This window comes from Chrysochloris asiatica, unplaced genomic scaffold (assembly GCF_000296735.1).
Source record: "Chrysochloris asiatica unplaced genomic scaffold, ChrAsi1.0 scaffold00452, whole genome shotgun sequence".
NCBI classification, from domain to species: domain Eukaryota; kingdom Metazoa; phylum Chordata; class Mammalia; order Afrosoricida; family Chrysochloridae; genus Chrysochloris; species Chrysochloris asiatica.
Genome location: NW_006408970.1, coordinates 756,355 through 769,012, shown reverse-complemented (window position 1 = coordinate 769,012; position 12,658 = coordinate 756,355). Strand labels below are relative to the sequence as shown.

Here is a 12,658-nt window from a genome sequence, read left to right as displayed (position 1 = left end):
TTTCAGCAAGCAAGGTTGTATCATGTGCATATCACAGGTTGTTAATGAGTCTTCCTCCAATCCTGATGCCATGTTTTCCTTCATATAACCCAGCTTCTCGGATTGTTTGTTCAGCATACAGATTGAATAAGTATGGTGAAAGAATACAACCTTGTCACACACCTTAATTTTAAACCATTCAGTGTTTGTATTTTCTGTTGGAACAGGGAGATTAGGTAGGCAGAAAGTGAAGGGAGTGGACCTATACTACGTATTGAATATTATTGACAGCAACTGTCAAGAGAGCGATTACTAGTAAATCTTGGCTGAGAGAGTAGTGGTACAGACTAGGGGATTCATCAGAAAAGGGACTTGTAATTCCAATTCCATCAGCCCTTTTGCTCACAGTGGCTTCCTTCAGCAGACACTTTCTCACGTCTTCTGGTCTTATCATTAAAACCGTCTTCACAACTTTGAAGTCACTGATGCTCTCTCACATGCAGATTAATTTCACTTTACTCTGTTCTCAGTAGGAATATAAAAACGCAGCTGGTGTTTATCAAGCACAACTGCCACAAATACATGGAGGGAGGAATCTGACTCAACAGCTTATCTGCTAACCATTGGATGTATTTTTTTAATTTCTTAACTTTGAGGATTCATTTTAGGATGGGCTTGTGAGGAATTGGCCAAGCTTTTTATTTCCGCCCACGTTTTGGCTTCATTTCTAATTTCCCAATCCTGCCAGCTTGTCTTTTCTTTCTGGATTTTCTCATTGCTATTCTGAGGCCATGCCACATTCCATGCAGAAGTGAATATAATTTACAGCAATTGGAGGAACAAAGGGGCAGCCCTTAAACTTTAAACTCCTTTTTGGTCCGGTAGGGAGATGCCACTGGTCTTGTCTTCTACCTGGTGTAAATGATACAATTGCCTTTTCCAAAGAAACAATTAATGGGTTGAGGCAGTGGATTGTTCCATTGGATTGTGACTTGTTCAGATTGATGAAATCTTTGCGAGACCAATACAAATGAAAATAATAAAATATGATGGCAAAGATAATAACAATTATAATGTTAGTGCTGCTAGTATCTGCTGAGTTAACCCTGATTCACTCCTGGTCGCCACTGTAGGATCAGCACTGGACTGCGAACCACAAGGTCAGCAGTTCAAACCCACCAGCTGCTCCTTGGAAACCCTATACAGGGTCACTATAAGTTGGCACTAACTGAAAGGCACTTAACAACAACAACAACATGGTGGCCCTGTATATAACAGAAGGAAACATGGCTCAAACCTGCACCATCTTTATGGTCATTGGTATATTTGAGTTCATGATTTTAATTGTTGTGTCAATATCCCGTTTCACTGGCTTGCACTTTACCAAACATAATGTCCTTTTGTAGCAATCAGCCTTTCCTGATGACATGTCCAAAGTAAACAAGTCATGGAGTCTCCATCTTCACTTCTAAGAACGATTCTGCTTGTATTTCTTTCTTTTTTTTTTTAACTTTTTATTATGAACTGAATGAAGGTTTACAGAGCAGACCATCAGTTTCATATTCAACAAATCATATACTTTACATCGTTATATGGTTGCAATCCCTTCCATGCACCAAGAGTTAACAACATTTATTTCTATATACTCCAATAATTGCATTCCTCTGTGTGTCTCCCGCCACCACCATGTCAACACGTGTCTACCCTCTAGCGCATGTATATATATAAACATGCAGAGATATATAATCGTTTGAACAACCACAGGTCATATTCTGGAAGCCAGTCTCCTGGCCGCCAGCACACAGTCTTTCTCTTTCCATGAGTCCAGAGTCCTCAGCTGCTCAATCTCTCCATGTCCTCACCTCTGCCTCCATCTCTGCTTGTATTTCTTAAAAGACTGATATGTTCATTGTTTTGTCAGTCCACGCTATATTTGATATTCTTCACCAACACCAGAGTTTGTATACATCAATTTCTTCTGTCTTCTTTTTTGATTACCCAAATTTTGTATGTATATGAGGCAACAAAAAAGTACATAACTTAAGTCAGTTGTACCCAAGGCATCAAAGTGTCCTCTTTGCTTTTTAAAACTTTAAAGAGGTCTCTTGCAGCAGATTTACCCAATGCAACACCTTGTTTGATGTTTGGGATGCTGCCTCCATGGACGTTGATTGCTGATCCAAGTAGGACAAACTTGTTGACATCTTCAGTGATAATTTGTTGTTGTTAAGCACTGCTGAGTTGGTTCCAACTCATAGTGAGCCTGTTTAGGGTTTCTGAGGAGTGACTGGTGGGTTTGAACCACCAACCTTGTGGTTCAAACCGACCTTGTGGTCCAGTGCATTAACCCACAGTGCCACACTATAGATGCTTCCATCTAGTGATCTTATTCTGTAGTGGGCACTATGCTAAGTCCTCTACTGTATCTCATTTGTTATGTTCATTTTACAAATATTCTGAGACAAAGAGGAGTTGAGAGACTTGAACCCCGATCACCCCTGGTACTAAGAAGGGAAGCCTCCATTTGAATTCTTACCTGTCTCACTGCAGAGCTCTGCTTGACTGGAGTAGCTCTTTGCTTCAGCCTCTGACATCGTTTACACTGTAGAATGCTTTAAATATTGTTCCACCGTATACCTGATCTCATTTGACCTTCCTACTGCCCATATATGAAATGAGTCAGCAAAGCAGGTATTATATCATCATGTCTTTCTCATGGAACACGAAACTGAGGAGATCATGTCTGTAAAAAAGTTCACACATTTACCATGTATGTTATCTTAGTTGGATGCTAGGAGGCATATGTTGGAACACGTGGTCTTTGTTTCTTGGAAAGACTGCATCTATCTCCTAGTAGAATTGTCTCGTGCCGTGGTTGCACGGATGTTCATCCCTGGCTGAGATGTACTTTAAAATGACTTCACAGCAATCTTATTTCTATGCAGCTCATTCTTTCTATCTGCTCTCCACTGTAGAAGCCAGACGGACCCATCACAGCTGCCTGAAGTACTCCTTTGTTCCCCAAAACTCTGGCAGTGGGAGCGCACCCACTTGGCCTGTCAGGGTTGAAAACCAATTGTAACTTTTTAGTGCAGACATTTGTTAGGAGAAGCTGAGTTAAGGTTTCATTCTCCAGAAGTTTCTGCAGCATCGTCAGAAGTAGAGATGGAAATAAAGAAAATCGTTCAGATTGTCATTAAGTAAACACAAGCTCACTTTTTAAAAAGGATTTTGAGAAGTTTTCTAATACGACTTTGGGAGTTATCAAACAATGAGGCATTCACAGCTTGGTCTGAGAAGCTGACTGATTTTTACTCTTTTTTTCACCCCTTTCACAGTAAAACAGAATTTGTTTTCCCTTAACTTCCTGTGGACTTCAAAGTATGTCTATTTCCTTAGTTTATTGACTTTAGGACAAAACCTAGTTTTGTTTCTGTGGAGATTTCTCATTAAAATGTTCTGGCTAAAAACATGGTCCTGGAGTAACAACAGTGGAATTTAGGATTATTATTGGAGTGTGTGTGTTGGGGGGAGGGGGAGTCATTTTCCATATTAAACTCATTGTTTTGCAAGATGAAGAAAAAATAAAGTTTCATGAGCCCAGGGGAGTGAAGACTGAGAAAAACGGCTCTTTTTACTAAAAGACTTTTATTCACATATACAGCTTTCTAAACAGGGTCTTCCAAAAGTGACTCTAAACTTTGGGCATCATTGGTGGCAGGCCAATCCAAGCTCAACTTTACTTAAATGATCTTTATACTTGTCTTTCTTTCTTCACTACAGTAGCTTTACTGGTATTTGAGTACAGAAAGTTTTCTGCATACTATAATAGTGAAAAACAAAACTAAAATGTTCTGTATTACTGAAAAAAAAAAGAAATGATGTTAGCAGAACAGTGTCTACAACCTATCAGGAACAGGAATCTCAAAAGAAAACTTTTTTTAATTAATTAAAGGTGATGATAGAAATGCATTTCTAATAGCTGAAGTTGAAGCCAGTTCAAAGTTTTCTGGCTATGTCCGCACAACAATGGCAAAATAAAGATGCCACTGTTTATTTTCTTGTTAATTTGTTGTTGTTGTTAAGTGCCATCGAGCCAAGTTGATTCCGACCCATAGTGACCCTATATAGGGTTTCCATGGAGCAGCTGGTGAGTTTGAACCACCTACCTTGCAGTTCAAACAGCTTTGCAGTCTGGCGCATTAACCCACAGTGCCACACCAGGACTCTTATTAAGTGTCTGGTGATCAAGTCAGTTCTAAGGAGCTGCTGGTGAGCTTGAACCACTGACTTTGCGGTTCAAACCGACCTTGCAGTCCAGCACATTAACCTGCAGTGCAAAACCAGGACTCCACCTAGACGGATTATATATCTTGAGTTCCTTTGTGTTTTACTTTTTAAAAACATGGATATTTTAATGTCTGCATATTAAAAGTTTCTTCACAGACACATTTTCCACTAAAACAGAGTCTGACTGAGAGGAGTTGTTGTTGTTGTTGGCCGTGGAGTTGGTTCCGACTCATAGTGACCCTGTACAGGGTTTCCGAGGCTGTAAATCTTTACGGGAGCAGAAAGCCTCATCTTTCTCCCACGGAACAGCTGGTAGTTTCAAACTGCTGACCTTGCGGTTTGTAGCCCTGATTCATAACCACTAAGCTAGGACTCCCTTGTCATCCATTTCTGTTCCCTCTGTTTCAGTTCAGAGCTCCTTTTGAAGCCAGGGGAAGCAACTCAGGGTAGAGCGGGAAACAAGAGGCAGGCCTACCGTGATTATACACAACCTGCTGCCATAAACCTATTATCAGCCATCTGTACTAGCCTCCTCGAAGATTTGCGTCTTGACCCTGATATTTAAAAACAACAACAACAACTTTTTAAAGACTTCTTGGTAATCCAATTTGAACTAAATAACTTGTCCAAAGTCATGGAGTCTCCATCTTCACTTCTAAGAACGATTCTGCTTGTATTTCTTTTTTTTTTTTTTTTACTTTTTGTTATGAACTGAATGAAGGTTTACAGAGCAGACCATCAGTTTCATATTCAACAAATCATATACTTTACATCATTATATGGTTGCAATCCCTTCCATGCACCAACAGTTAACAACATTTACTTCTATATACTCCAATAATTGCATTCCTCCGTGTGTCTCCTGCCACCACCATGTCAACACGTGTCTACCCTCTAGCGCATGTATATATATAAACACGCAGAGATATATAATCGTTTGAACAACCACAGGTCATATTCTGGAATGTTCCTTAAGATCAATACTCAAATTTGTGTTTGCCATCCTCAGGTGTGGCACTGTAGAATAAGCAGTGGACTGCAAGGTCAGTTGGGACTGCAAGGTTAGTGGTTCAAACTCACCAGCTGCTCTTTGGAAGCCCTATACAGGGTTGTTATGAGTTAGAACTGACTCAATGGCACTTAACAACAACGACAATCCTCAGACCAAAAGACACTTTAGTACTTCATTTGAATCCCAGCCCTCCACCACTAAAAGTGTCCTTAAGTGTTAAAAAGGATTAACACCCTTCATGCTAACTGAAAGGTTGAAGGTTTTGTGTGCAACCCAGAGGTACCTTGGAAGAAAGACCTGGCGATCTGCTTCTGAAAACCATCAGCCATTGAAAACCCTGTGGCACACAGTTCTACTCTGACACATCTGGGGTCTCTATGAATTGGAGCCAATTTGATGGCACCTGGTTTACCAGTGAAAGTAAGAAAACAGCAGAGTTGCCAAGACAAAAGAAGATGTGTGGTGTGGTATGTGTTCATTCTTGTTGCTTTTCAGAACCTGCTCATGGGGCTTTGTACCAGCGCTTGCCCCCTAGTTGCTGTTGGTGATTTAGAAAGGAATCTCTTATCCAGGGGGTTACACCAGAATCTGTCCTGTGTGTGCTTCATGGCCTTGGGTCTGATTCTTGTTCTTGGTAGAGCAAGACTTGGACCTTTGGGAGACTCTCTGCTTCCCAAATTTACCTACTCCACCCAGGACGTGGAGGTCAGTCTTCACCTGACAAGTATTTTCTGTGCTGTAGGATAAGCGCTCAACCTCAAGGTTGGTTTGAACCACAAGGTTAGTGGTTCAAAAACCACCAGTCATCCTCAGAAATGCTAGACAGGGTCGCTATGAGTTGCAACTGACTCAGTAGCACATAACAACAACAACAGCAACATGAATTGCAGGGGCATGCCTGGGTGGTTGCTAACCAAAAGATTGGAGATTCAAGTTCACCCAGAGGTGGTGGTGGTTGTTGTTGTTAAGTGCCATGGAGTTGGTGCCAACTCATAGCAACCCTGTATAGGGTTTCCAAAGAGTGGCTAGTGAGCTTGAACCACCGACCGTGCAGTTCAAACAGACCTTGCTGTCCAACACATTAACCCACAGCACCACACCAGGGCTCCTCACCCAGAGTGCTTTGGAAGAAATAACTGATGAGTTGAAGTTGATTGGATGGCACTTGGTTTGGTTGTTTGAATGCAGGAGGGGCTGCACATGTAACCATGAGCAAGGTGGACACATGTAGATGCTGCTTTCAGAAGGACTGCCATTCATCAGGCAGAGATGGTACCCTGGGCATTACAAAGGCTTGAAGCTCTCGGAACACACAGCATCAGCAGTAGCCTTGTCCCAGGTGTGATGTTATTAACTGCTATCCACTCAGCCCCTGACTCATGGTGACCCCATGCACGACCACACAGAATGCTGTGGGGGTTGGGGGGGCGGGGACCTGCACCATGACCAATTACAAATAGGACTGTCATAATCCATAGAGTTTTCATCAGCTAATTTCCAGAAAAGAATCAGAAAAAGTCTGCTTGTAAACACCACTGAAATCAGTTTAGCATAATAGCCTCCCTCACTTACAGGTGGGTGGTGGCTGCCCATGTGATGAATGACCTGAATTTGAACTGGGGTCTCCCTCATGAAGGCAAGGATTCAACCAATGAACCCCCCATTGCCTCCACTAGTCCCAGGGAATGTTACGTAACCATATAATTGAAAGTGGCCTGACTGAGCTGGATGAGGAGTGAGTATGGATCATCCTTGTTGGTGATGTTGTTAAGTGCTGTCAAGTCAGTCCTGACCCATAGCTACTCTGTATAAGGTTTCCAAGGAGTGGTTGATGAGCTTAAACTGTCTACCGTGCAGTTAAAACCGACTTTGCAGTCCAGTGCATTAACCCACAGCACCATGCCAGGACTGAGGGAATCAAAGGGGTGGAGGCCCTGGGGTCAAGGGCAGAGTAAGGTTATTCAAGGACAGCTCTGCAGAGCAGAGCATGGAATGAGAAGTGACTTATGCTGAGACTGTTTGCGAGACTTTATGATGAGAACCAGGGAGATGTCAGGGATGATGAGAAGGTTCTGGTTTCAGCCTTTACAAGGATGATAGGAAATCTAACTCCCACATTGTCCCTCAGACCTAGAAGGCCTCAGCCTCAGAGCCAGGTCAGCCAAGGCTCTCTCTGGGATGTCCACAGGGAAGTGGTACCCAGAAGGCAGGGTGCAGTCCAATTGTCCATGGTGTTCCAAATGTCTACAATGAATTCTGTGCTCTCAGAGTGAGCTTTCTCCCCCATGATGACGTTGGTTAGCCAGGTCATTACAGAAAATCTCCCTAAAGATCACAGATCTCTGGGTGGTGCACATAGTTATCACATTCGCTGATAACGGAAAAGGTGAAGGTTTGAGTTCATACAGTGGAAGCTCAGATGGAAGACCTGGTCACCTACTGAAGACTCGGCCATTGAACTCAGCAGAGCACAGTTCTGATCGGACACACAGGGGTTACCATGAGTCGGTAACTGGATGATGAGAAGTGACAAAAGGACTCCTGGTGTGGCACTGTCAGATAAGGACTAGACTGCTAACCATAAGGTCAGCGGTTCAAACCCACCATCTGCTCCTAGGAAATCCTACACAGGGTCACTATGAGTCAGAGCTGTCTCAATCTGAAAGCCATTTTCATCCCTTTTCTCCCACCTCCTAGTTAAACAACGGTGAATGATTTGGTCTGCCATTTACAACTTGCCTTTTAAGAGTAGGAAAGCATTCAAGGTTTTGACTAGAAAAAGAAGACGTTGTTTGATAAGCCACGTAAGCTCCAGGTTTGTGGCTGGCACAATAGTGTGAGCTGTGCCAAGTTTGCCAGGTTATGCAAATGAAAACACAGGATGCCCAGGTAAATGAGCATTTTAGGTAAACCATGACTAGAATACTTACGCTCAAAATTAGTTTTGCTAAATAAACCTGCTTATACTACACGTGTTTGTTGGTTAGCTGAAATTTAAATGTAAAGGGCATCTTGAAGGTTCCCTGGTGACTCCACATTGTGGAGATTACAAATAGAAATGCCATGGGTCCAACTCCAAGGAGAAATGATGGTAGTATGCCGAGCATGACTCCCTGGGGTTTCTGCCCTTCTGATCACAGAGATTGTGGGGGTGGGAACAGGAAGTGGGGTACACTTCCTTACAATAGCCGCCAAGGCTGCAAGCTTCCTTCTTTGCTTCCTGGATAATTGGCACTGTGCTTAACTCCATGTGGCCTGTGGGCTGTGGGCTGTGGGCTGTGGGCTGTGGGCTGTGGAGAGGGCGGCTCATCAATCTTGGGTTCAGTTTGCTCAACTAGAAAACAAGGAAGCCAGGCTTGAAAACCTCTAACATTCATTTCCCAGATGTGAAATTCTGTGGAGTCATAAAATTGCTATGGTATAATTATTTTAATATGGGCTGGAGATTTTTCTCTAGTCACCAAATACTTTCCTATCTCTAGGGACAGCCACATCCCTGTGTATTCATTGTCACTATTCTCTTTATAAGGATTCTGGTAGCATAGTAGTTACGAATCGGGCTGCAAACTGCAAGGTCAGCAGTTCAAAACTACCAGCTGTTCCGTGGGAGAAAGATGAGGCGTTCTGTTCCCGTAAAGATTTACAGCCTCGGAAACCCTGTACAGGGTTGCTATGAGTAAGAACCGACTCCACGGCACATCAGTCCACCACCACCATTCTCTTTATGGAATCCTGGGGGTGCACTGTAGTATAAGCACTGGACCTCAAAGTCAGTTGTGAGGATTTTTATATGTTGAAGTGCATATCTTCTGATGTGTTCCATATCTTCTACAATTACAGTTGTGACAATCACAATTAATCCTGATAACAATTGGAGTAGATGTCAATTTAAAACATCTTAGGGGTAGCTCCATGCAAAATTGTAAGGAGAAACTGTGTATATCAGTTTCCTCTCCAAGTTCTTAAGATACTAAGCATGGTATCAAATTCATAGTATGGTCATAAGGATTCAGTTAGCCTCATGACAATACTATGAGTAGATACTATGGATAGCAGCAGAACATTGTCAGCTATAAACCGGCTGCATGGATCATGATAAACTATGGATAACATTACAAAGAATTGGTATTCTGTCAAGAACCTGTACATAGACCAAGAGGCAGTCATTAGAACCGAACAAGGGGATAGTGAAGGGTTTAAAATCAGGAAAGGTGTGCACCAAGGTTGTATCCTTTCACCATATTTATTCAATCTGTACCCTGAATAAATAATCTGAGAAGCTGGATTATATGATTAAGAACATGGCATCAGGATCAGAGGAAGACTCATTAACAACCTGTAATATGCAAATGATACACCTTGCCTTCTAGAAGTGAAGAGGACTTGAAATACGTACAGATGAAGATCAAAGATCTATCTATCTATCTATCTATCTATCTATCTATCTATCTATCTACAGATTTTAGTATACATTGCACCTCAACATATAAAAATCCTCACAACTGGACCAATGAATAACATCATGATAAATGGAGAAAAGAATGAAGTTATTGAAGACTTCATATTGCTTGGATCCACAATCAACACTCATGGAAGCAGCAGTCAAGAAATCCTAAGATGTTTTTCATTAGACAAATCTGCTGCAAAATATAAAGTATTCAAAAGCAAAGATATCAATTTGAGGACTAAGGTGCGCCTGACCCAAACCATAGAAAGTCAGTCACCTCATATGTATGTGAAAGTTGGACAGTGAAAAAGGAAGACCATAGAATATTGGTGCATTAATGTTACGGTGCTAATGAAGAATATTGCAAGTGCATTGACTGCCAGAAGAACAAAAATTCATTTTGGAAAAAGTACAACCAGAATGCTCCTTAGAAGGGATGATGGCGAGACTTCATGTCTCATTCTTTGGACATGTTGTCAAGAGGAACCAGTCCCTAGAGAACAACATCATGCTTTGAAAAGTGAAGGATCAAAGACAAAGAGGAAGACCCCCAGCCAAGATGTTGGATTGACATAGTGACCACAACCGTGAACTCAGATATAACAGTTATGAGGATAGTGCAGAACTGGGCAGTGTTTCCTTCTGTTGTGTGTAGGGTTGCTGTGAGATGGAACTGACTTGAGGGTACCTGACAACAGCGACCATTCCAACTGGTACATTCTTGCATTTTAGTTCCGGCAGACCCAAAGTCGCTCTCATTGCTATAATTTGAAATTATGAGTAGAATAAATGTATGCACCAGTCTAAATCAGTGGCTTTTCAATCCCACCATATTGGTTATTATTAAGTTGCTTTATAAAATAAACACTGGAAGCTATCATGGTGGTCTGCCGTGGAGTCAATTCTGACTCATAGAGACCCTGTGTATAGGATTTCCAAGGCTGCAAATCTTTACAGGAACAGAAAGCCTCATCTTTCCCCCATGGAACAGCTGGTAGTTTCGAACTGCCGACCGTGAGGTTAGCAGCCTGATTTGTAACCACTACGCTACCAGAGAGGCAGTCCATGGTACCTTTAATATTCTTCTCCAACACCAAAACTTAAATGTATCAATTCTTCTATGGTCTTCCTTATTCTAGAAGTGCCCTATGAACTCTTCCCTTCTCCCTCTCCACCTGAAAATATTGGGCTCAATTATATGACCTTTAGAGGCTCTTTGTTGTTATTAGGTGCCCTGGAATAGGCTCCAACTCACAGAGACATTGTGTACAACATATTGTAATTTTTCCCACACCTGCATCATCCTCACAATTGTTTTATTGAGGGTCTTCCTTTTTTTCCTTGATGCCCTAATTTACCAAGTAAGACATCCTTTTCCAGGGTCTGGTCCCTCCAGACCATGTGCCAAGTCTGTGAGATGAACTCTCATCATCATCACTTCTAAGGAATATTCGATTGCACGTCTTCCTGACTGAAATCAGAGAATGCTGTGAAAATATTTTCTATTAGAGACTCTATAATCAGTGAAAAAGTTTGGTATTTCCTCCTGTTTCTAACGATGAACTTCTAAGTAAAAATAATTTTCAGTGATGAAATAAGTGTAACAATGCTCAGCTAAGTTTTATTTTTTTCTCCAGGTTAAAAAATATTAAATGTTTAAGAAGTTTCCTTCTTTCTTGTTAGACATATTATTGTTTTAGCTACTGCCGAATTGGCTGTGCCTTCTGGTGACTCGATTACAACAGGATGAAACACCACCAGGTCCCATGGCATGTGCATGTGTGCTGCTACTGTCCAATATAGGGGCACATCTTCTAGCCCTATGTGGGACGTTGTAATCCACAGGGTGTTTATTGGCTAATTTTCAGACATGGATCACCAGGCATTTCTTCCTAGTCTTTCTTAGTTCAAAAGCTCCAGTGAAACCTACACACTGTGGGTGACCCTGCAGGTGTTTGATGTGCTGGTGACATAGCTCCCAGCATCAGAGCAATATACAAGCCACCACAGCACAATAAACAGACAGAAAGGAGGGGATTTAAGTGAGTCCTGGTGTGGTGCTGTGGTTTAATGCACCAGACTGCAAAGCCATTTGAACTGCAAGGTCGGTGGTTTGAGCTCACCAGGTGATCCTTGGAAACCCTATACAGGGTGGCTATGGGTCAGAACCAACTCGACGACACTTAACAGCAACTTATATGTTTAGGAATCCTGGTGTGGCGCTGTAGGATAAGTACTCGACCACAAGGTCAGTTTGAACTGTAAGGTCGGTGGTTCAAACTCATTAACCACTCCTCGGAAATTCCCAGCTGTTCCGCTGGAGAAAGATGAGGCTTTCTGTTCCCATCTAGATTTACAGCCTCGGAAACCCTGTGCAGGGTCGCTATGAGTCGGAACCAACTCTACAGTACTTAATAACAACAACGTGGACTGCCAGAAGAACAAAACAAATTTGTCTTGGAAGAAGTACAACCAGAGAGCTCCTTAGAACACAGCCATTATCCCAACACCCCAAGACAATGCTTTGATACCCCAGAGTAAACATGAAATCAGTCAAAAACATTGATTCATATTCTAATTTTGTTGTGATAATGAAAAAAACTTTACACAATTTTTTTCATTAAGACAGCAAAGAGAAATGGTGTCCTTTCATGAGTAAACTTAGCATTTCTATCCCAAATTAATATTGTTTGAATTTGCATTTCTTGGTTTCATTTTCTAAGTTTCTGTTGATCAGTTTGCATTTCCTCTGTAAACTGCCCCTTCCTGTCCTGTCTTTGTTTTAAAAAAACGGGGATACTACATCTCCCAAATCAGCCATTGAAAACCCTATGGGGTAAAGGTAGAAGTTTTGTAACAAAAATGGGGGAGTAGTTACCCTTACAGTCCAGGAACAGAGGACCCTAGAACCATCAAGGGAGACCTTATCC

At 41.9% G+C, this 12,658-nt stretch overlaps 1 protein-coding gene across 1 annotated transcript in view; it reads left to right on the top strand.

Moving 5' to 3' along the window:
• The window catches only part of TEKT3 (tektin 3), a 62,656-nt gene that overhangs the window by 48,881 nt on the left and 1,117 nt on the right, over window positions 1-12,658 (top strand). The gene's annotated exons all lie outside the window — the stretch shown is intronic.